This window comes from Dromaius novaehollandiae, chromosome 3 (assembly GCF_036370855.1).
Source record: "Dromaius novaehollandiae isolate bDroNov1 chromosome 3, bDroNov1.hap1, whole genome shotgun sequence".
Classification (NCBI taxonomy): domain Eukaryota; kingdom Metazoa; phylum Chordata; class Aves; order Casuariiformes; family Dromaiidae; genus Dromaius; species Dromaius novaehollandiae.
Genome location: NC_088100.1, coordinates 19,333,139 through 19,341,577, shown reverse-complemented (window position 1 = coordinate 19,341,577; position 8,439 = coordinate 19,333,139).

Genomic DNA, 8,439 nt, shown 5'->3' with positions numbered 1-8,439 from the left:
GAAGCAGTCTTGAATTCAGCTCTTCAGGGGAGCTGGTGCAGACAGATGAGTGCCTAAGCTGAAGGGTCCCTTTTGCCATTCAGCACGTACACCTGTGAGGCTACCTGAGAAACCCAAGCTTTATAGACACAAGTGGATTCTCTGGAAGCTTACTTTGACTAAAGACTTCAGTTAGTTGGCTATCTCAGGTACTGTCAAAACTGAGGAGCTAAATGTACTTCTATTTAGACAGTGGATGTTTATCATGTACACAGAATAAAGAAAACACTTGAGGGCCCAATGAAGCAATGAGAGGAGTCAGGGTTTGGTGCCTCCAAGGACAAACTCATTCAAAAATAGCACAGGCAAGAAAAAGAAAAGAGATGGCTAGTAGTTTGACTCCTTCCCCACCCATCCCAAAGCATGTCAACACACAAAAGAGTGATTTCTGTCATCACAGGCACTTCGTGCAGACTTTTTCCAAATATTCCCAGAGGAAGTATGGCTCTGCCCTGCTCCTGCTCTTAGCCCCTGTCTAAATAGCACCATTTAGCATAGTATAAGCAGAGTCAAGGTTGCTCTTTTTTTTCTTTCTCTCTCTTTGCAAATTATTGCTGAGTTCACTACTGAAAATGGTAGACCGAAGTGTTTGTTTTGCTTACCTGCTCAAAGAACAGGTAAAATATTATCTGAAGTTCATGCCACAAATATATTTTGTTCTTATCTTTAGTAAACATTTAGTAACAGTGAAGCTCCCATTATCAACAAGAGTTGTGTACCTAAATCCCTTCCCTCCCACCCCCGGTGTCTTTAACTCCAGAGCTGATAAAATGCTTTCAATGACAGAGCTCTACTCACAAGAAAAGACACATGCACGTGAAAAATGTGTGTTTTGATTGTGTGGCAGAGTCACTGCACATTACATTACATTAGAAGGCTCGTAATAAAAATTGGTATGAATTATTGGAATACCAGAATGAGGACAGCTTAAAGGCTAGTATTCATTATTGCAGCATCTGCTAGTGCTGCTATAAATAAAGGTTTCTAAACATTTCCATATTATAAATCCCCAATTTCAGGAATTTATAACCTGGATGTAAAAAAAAATCTCTCTCAGCTGACACTTAGAATACTATTAAATTTGGAAATAAATGCCTTTTACTCAGTATATACATAGATATATGTATAAAATCTGTATTTCTAAATCCATCTACTATATATTATTTTGTAGATAGAATCTACTCTGCCTTAAAATATAGGTTCTATCGGCTTCAACAACTTTTTTTAAAATCAGAGAGAAGGCTGTTGAAATAATAATTGCTGTTTTTAATAGTAAAATTCCATATTGGAGGCTTCTATTGTTTACATATTACCTCATTTTGCCTTATTTTTAAAAAACAAAACAGTTTTTCACATCTGAAAACCAGCATCTACCTGGTACATTTTTGTAGGTCACAACTGAAAAGGAACTTGTCCACTCTGTTTCTGCATTCACTTTAAAAGTGATCTGCACAACCTACAAACTGGTGTTTTCCTCTTTGTGAGAGATGGTTAGGGGTGTAATTACACTCTACACTCAGAGATTTGGTGTTACAGAGAAGGTATCAAAATTCAAACTGAACCACTTTTAATAAAAGGAAGGGCCATATTTGAATCTCTGGATTTTTGTATCTTCTTCTGTTCTTCTAAATGAGTCAGAACACCTCCTATAAGTGACTTGACGCTGATACCTCTGCACTGCCTGCACAGAGAGCTAAGGTCTGGCAGCCCTGGACAGTGGCCAGACAGACCCTTCATCACTCTCTTGACCACAGTAGCAACATCTGAGGTAGGTATTTATAGGAGGTGGTCAGGTAGGTCTCTTAATACCTACTCAAATTTCAGACCCAAACCCCTCAGTAACTGTGTGGATTGTAGCAGGATCCCATGAGAACAGCACATATCCAGAGGGATCTCAGGAGATCGTCGCTACCATGCTTATTGCAGTCTGGCCTCCTCTCTGTTGTCTCTTCTCCTTATGTTCCTGATTGAACCTCTGTTTATGTAAATGAATTTTAGTCATTGATTTCATAGGGACTAGCATTTCACCCTCTCTCCATCAGCAGCGTACTATCCTGCACCCTGCTCAGTAAATTTTTGTGTAAACATTAACAATTTAGTAGGCTGTAGTAAATTCAATTGCATAAGATGTAAAAAGAGACTTTTTAAAAGGTAATTTAATGGCATTTTGATCTGCCAGATGCAACAAAGAATACAATGGATTATAGAACAAAATAGTACAAGAGGCAAGCAGATCTCCTGCAATGCTCACTTCCTAATTTAATGAGATTTTTCTCTGTTTATGACTTGTCTTGACACTGGAATCCAGCTGGTCCCTGGAACAAGTGTCTGTGCTCTGATTGACTTAGCCATCAGGAAAAGAATAACAGCAGATATGGCCAGGTATGAGACTCATTTCTAAAATCAACAGTGGAGTTTAGACACATTACACCAAAATTCGCTTGTTTCAGAGAAACTATATGACATTCCTCTTCTTGGATTTTTAAAAGTATTTTAGGTGACTTGTTTTTAGCATATCAGTTATTATTCAGATAATAGTACAAGAGGCAAGCAGATCTCCTGCAACGTTCACTTCCTAATTTAATTAGGAAGACTATTATTCAGTGTAAAACATATTTTACTTCGTGCAACCTTCTAATAAATAGTATGCCAAGCAGGCAAACATTTGCAGTAAAAACTAACAAAATAGGATAGTCTTAATAATTCTGTTTAGACTGTCAAATAGCAGCAAAGCAAGTGTAAAGAAAAAGTAGACTGATTCTAAAAAAAGCGATATCCGTGCAGAGAAGGCTGCGCTATCCGGGCAGTGGCACACGAGGTCAAAAGGGAGAGGCGTGCTTAGTCTCTGCACCTCGGGCTGAAGAGCTGCTTGTGGGGGGTCGGTATCAATAGTGCCTTGCTTTCCCCACATGCTGTCTCCATATCCTGTCTCCATCCTGCACCGGCGCTGGGAGTACCAGATTGAATGCTTTCATGGAAAGGGCAGAGATATCTATTAAAGTATATCAAATGACGCAAAGTTGATATGCAAAATCACCAGCAAAAAAAGATCATTCAATATTTTTTACTCACAGGTATCCAACTGCAGTTACAGTCATGCAGTCGAGGAGTATAAATATGATCAGCTGACAATTCTGGAGACTCTGAACAGTACACAATTCAGTCAAGAGTCATATAAGCTATAAGCAAAAAAAAAAAAAAAAAAAAAAAAAAGAGAGAAAATACTAAAAAAATGCAAATAAAGAGCATGTTTCCTCAAAAAACTTACATTTATCCAATTTTTTGGTCAGAAGATAATACTGCTTGACCTGTTCTACTTTTCATGTTTATTTTTTAAGGTTTTAAAAACTTTTTGAAGGAGAGTTGTTTTCCTAAACCTCAAGGAAGGTCTATCCCTATTTTTGGTGTGTGCTTTCTTAGATAACATGCACAGAAAAAAGAACAGAAATAACCTCTCACTCAAAAAGATTTTGTTTTCCTGAATACTCCTTAAATTAGGAATCATTCCACAGAAATCGGTGGAGCTGCACAGACAAATAGCCATAGGTCACATGCATTGTATTCAGACTACACTGCTTCCTACACCCAACTATTTTTTCTTCCTCTTCCTGGCTGGAGAGACTTGTACTGGAGAGATCACTACAATTGTGCCTCTTTTGTTATGTGGTATAAGATGAAAATTTAGGGGTGTGATAATGAACTCCAGCCTTTTTTTGGTAGGCATGAGGATGGCCTCTCAATTTCATAAGCAAAGGGGTACAGATCCTATCAAGCATTTGTTCCTGCTCCTTCTTCCTTACTGCTCATCCTTTACGAAAACAACTTGTTAGAGAGGAGTATTTGGTTGAACGATCACGAGTGCAGTATCAAAGTTATCAGTTAGGTAGCTTAAATGCTTGAACACTCATTCTTAGTATATTTTTCCTTGACTAGCTAATTAGAGAAATATTTTCCATTTGCTTTAGAAAACTTGTGATTTCCATGATGGTCTCAGAAATAGCACAGCAGCTAGAGAAGCAATTTTAGGCTGGAGAGAATCCTGATCAGTTGGCAATTTTCTATGTGTTTTTCAAAAGGGAATTCCTAAATAATTATTAATAGTAATAAAAATAATAATAATAAACAGTGTATGCTCATATATTCTGAACCCCCAGCTAGGAAATAAACTGGAAAAAAAAAAGGGGGGTAAGGAAATTGAGATTAAGAGTAGAAACTTCACGTCCATCGAGCAGGGCTGGAGACAGCGGCAGAAGGAAGCTCTGTGCCTGACGCATCCTCCCGCTGGCCCAGGGATGCCGCGTGCCCCCTCGCCTGCCAGCTGCGGGTGCCCAGAGGACCCGGCCTGCAGGAGACCTGCACCCCAGGGCACGATTCGGCAGCCTGGACAGGCTCTGCGATAGTTTGAATTTGGCATTTGCTCATTTGGCTACCACAGTTAATGTTATTGCAAGATAGAGCAGTATAAAAAAAGAAGGGTTGTGAAAATACATGACTATTGAATGTATTGGTTAAATACATACTCTAGCATGCATACTTTTGCAATAACAACCATTACTTATCTGTTAGACATTCATGGCTTCTTTAGAAATTTTATTGTTGTATAAATTCATACTTGGGCATCTTATAAAAAAGTAGAGTTTTGACAGCATGATAGTCCATAGAAAAACTCAGTTTCCAGAACGGGACTAGAGATTTTGTGCTTTGCCATCCTGATGAAGTGCCACTCAAAAATACCTAAACCAGGTTTTGAGACCTTGAATGGCCTTTCATGATATAAAACCAGGCCTTCTTTTTCCTTCCTAAAAGCACTCTTTGAAAATGGATCATTAATTTGGTATCAGATTAATCCAGCTGCTTCACCTCCACATATATACGTTTGACGAATTTGAAAGCCTTTCTAAAACACTGCTAACAAAAAATACACTGCGAAATTTAGAAGGTTTCTAGTACACAGAATTTCAGCTGTGCAATTTCTCCCCTCAAAGTGCCACAAGAGATAATGTATTAATCATTTGCCAAACTCCTATTTTCAAACCAAAGCTGTTTATTTCTTAGTTATTTAGTTCCATGAGGACAGAGAATGTCTTTTATCACTTTCTAATATACTTCATACCTGTTTAAGAAAAAAAGCAGATCAGGCCAAATGTTCAGCAAATTAGAGGAAAATCACTCACTTTCATGTTGTTTACAAGGTGAGGTTTAAACCCGTGAAAATATTTTAAGATAAAAATACTGTCATTCCCTTATCGCTAGTCCAAGCAGACTGCTGTAACAAGATGGCTGCATATCATTTTGATTTATAACACAAGGTATTAATAAAGCTGGTTGTAAATTGTGATGGTGGCTGTGAAGGATAACAGTGAATCTTATGCACTAACATAATACTTAGTATTAAAAGGAGCTGTGGCACAAACGTAGCAGTTCTAATTTGCAGGTAGATTCCATAACAAAATAACAGTAATCCAAACTGAAAATACACAAAGTTATTCATATTTAATTAAATAATGTTGCGCTAATTAGGTTTGTCACAAAAAGTTAATTTATTGGAAAAGCTATTTTATGTTTATAAAAAACCATTGCTAAGAGAACTTTTTAACCTTAGAGTATTCTAGTAATCCTTAATTTTTGAATTATACATGAAACAAACATTGCCTATTTACTGGAATTTCTGGTACCTTTTCCATAATTCTCTAGAACAAAATTGCTGATAGTAAGATCCTATTAAGCTTATCCGAAATATAAGCGATGCCAGCCAAAAAAAAAAAAAAAAAGTGTTTGTGAGCTTTTAGGTACATGTAGTTGTTATGTTGTGTTAGAATCCTTCAAAGAGTCTTTTCTTTTTTCTTTTTCTTTTTTTTTTTTTTTTTTTTTTTTTTTTTTTTGCTCCATTTACAAAGGGGCAAATGATTGAATTTGCTTCACTGAATTGAACTTATACAGCTTCCTGCTGGGTTCTGGGGAGCATTTATGGCACACCACCTGGAGGGCAGCTGCTCTTTTCTCCTAGCCCTGAATATCATTAAATTTCAGCAGTAACATGACACACTGTAGAAAATTTTGTTTTAAGGCTGCACTCTTCTGTGCTGTTGTTGTTAGGTGCAGAGAGAAGGGGGTGTCATTTTTGGAAAGAAATAGTGATAGACTTTATTCCTTGTCAGCAAGTGCCCATGACCAGAAAAAGTGGAAGGACTGGAAGTATGAAAAAGACTTTTATTTTTTATTTTTTTAAATCCACTAGCAAGATATACATTTCAAAACAGTACTTTGCGTAAATGGAAGCACTTATGGCCTGTGCTGAAGCAGTCACAATTCAACTTCATGTTTGAGCTGCAAAATGTCTTTATTCAAAAAGAGGGGAACAATTGCTAACCTTATCTTGCACACGTGGGTGACATTGGAGCTGCCCTAAGAACTCATTTTCTTGTAACTATTTGCTTAAGCATTTCACTAACAGATTAAACCTGAAGAGAACATTATAGTGAAATGCTATGAAACACTGCTTTATGCTTGTGCCTTCTATAAGGGGCTAATAACTGTGTGGGCTTTACACATTTTGAACTTTTTTTTTTCACTATAGCTAGGAAACCTTCTGCATTAAGAGCAGAGCTCAGATGGGGCCAGTTCAAGGCAGCTCACCTCTACTGCTGCGCTTCAACTTTTTTCTTCTAGTTTCCAGCCTGTAAGTGCCGAAGCCAATCTGAAGGAGGGACTGCATTCCAGTGGGAATTACGGTGTATGGCCCAGCTGTCTGGATGCTTCTTAGCTTCCCTGAACTCTACATCACTTATCTTGCCGATGGTAACAGGAATTTGGCACAATGATAGGAAATAGCAAATAATATGTAAATAGAAAATGCAAAATAATTGTTACTCATTTCTTTGCTTTGTACCTTTTCTATAAAAAATTAGTATGATTCAGTGGAATATGGCAATTAGCTCCTATTCCTGCACATTTCCACCCCTGCACTACTCTCCCTCTTTCCACGTTGTACCTTTTCTCCTCATCCCCTTTCCCATTTGCTTCCCTTCAGCAATTCCTGATTCTCCTCCTCTTCCTCCTCAGTTCACCCTTAAAGTTTAAATCAGTGAAACACCTAACAGCAAGACTAGCACGTTCTCCAAAATGAGCTAGTGCTGTATGATTGGTTACCCATTAATATAGCTGTGTAATACGAATGATTGACATTTTCTGCTCACAACAAAATCCAGAAACTAGTGATTTTGTCCAAATCATAATGTTGCTGGAAAATTACAATGTTCAACGACAATTACAAATTGATGTTCTGAACAGGAAAATCCCAATAAAGAAAATTTGAATAAACTTTAAATTCACATTTCTTGTTGATTTAATTTAAAGGCCTACTCCGAATGGAAAGTTTATGGAACATTAAATCACTTCATTTCAAATTCGAATATCTATGCTTTCACCCTGACATTTCTAAATCAGAGCTTTTCATAATATTCTTCTTGAGCAGCATTTCAACCTTCAGTTCCAGCTTTGGCTGGTAATTCTGTCTAAATTCATAGTGCCTACTCGTACTTGCAGTGTGGGAACAACGATGGACCTCCGGAATGGACCACAGCATCGCTGTGCCAGGCGTTACCCAAGGCACCACATCACAGATCCATATTTTGGGCTCAGTGGAGAGAGACAAAGAAACAGTGACTTTCCCTGGACTGGGCTAGAGGGTTTAGCAGTACCAGCAGGACTGTTGAGCCTTGTGGCAAGTGGAACTGACTAATGCTAAACTTTCTTACAGGAAGAAAATTTCATATTTGAAGCAACTTTCACACTTGGGTGTTACGATAAGTACCTGATCAGGATCTGTGCTGGCAAAGCAGCTCTCGTCGCTGAAATTGTACTGAATAAGGGCTACAGGACCAGCATTTCCAGCTAATTCATAATCCCGGGGTTAAATGTAAAACTATTTTCATAGCAGTGGGAAGTTTTCTCAGGGGAAACAGTATCAGCCATCCTGACATCCGAGAGGGGCCCAAGTAGAAGAGAAGCAGAGTCCAAGTGGGAGGTCAGGATGCAAAACTGCTCTCTGGAGGCAAACCATATTTTCCAGAATTGGGCCCACATTTTCCAAGCTCAGTGTTCAAAGAAACCAGAAGGGCTTTTTCTGCATTACAAGAAAACTCATACTTAGTGAAGCCATTGAGTTTGTCTGTATTTCTTCTGCCACAGCAATCTTGCTGCAAATGAAAACCTGCATATGATGAACACCAAATAATGGATTTTCAAACTAGCACTGAAATGAAAAAGATCTTTCTGGGTAAGCCTGGTGTCTAGATAAAATGTAGATTCAATCTCTCTGTGAAGTGATTCTGAATAATCAGAAATGCACACAGTCACTAAAGTACATTACCAGAATAACACAGAAATGGAACAACATGA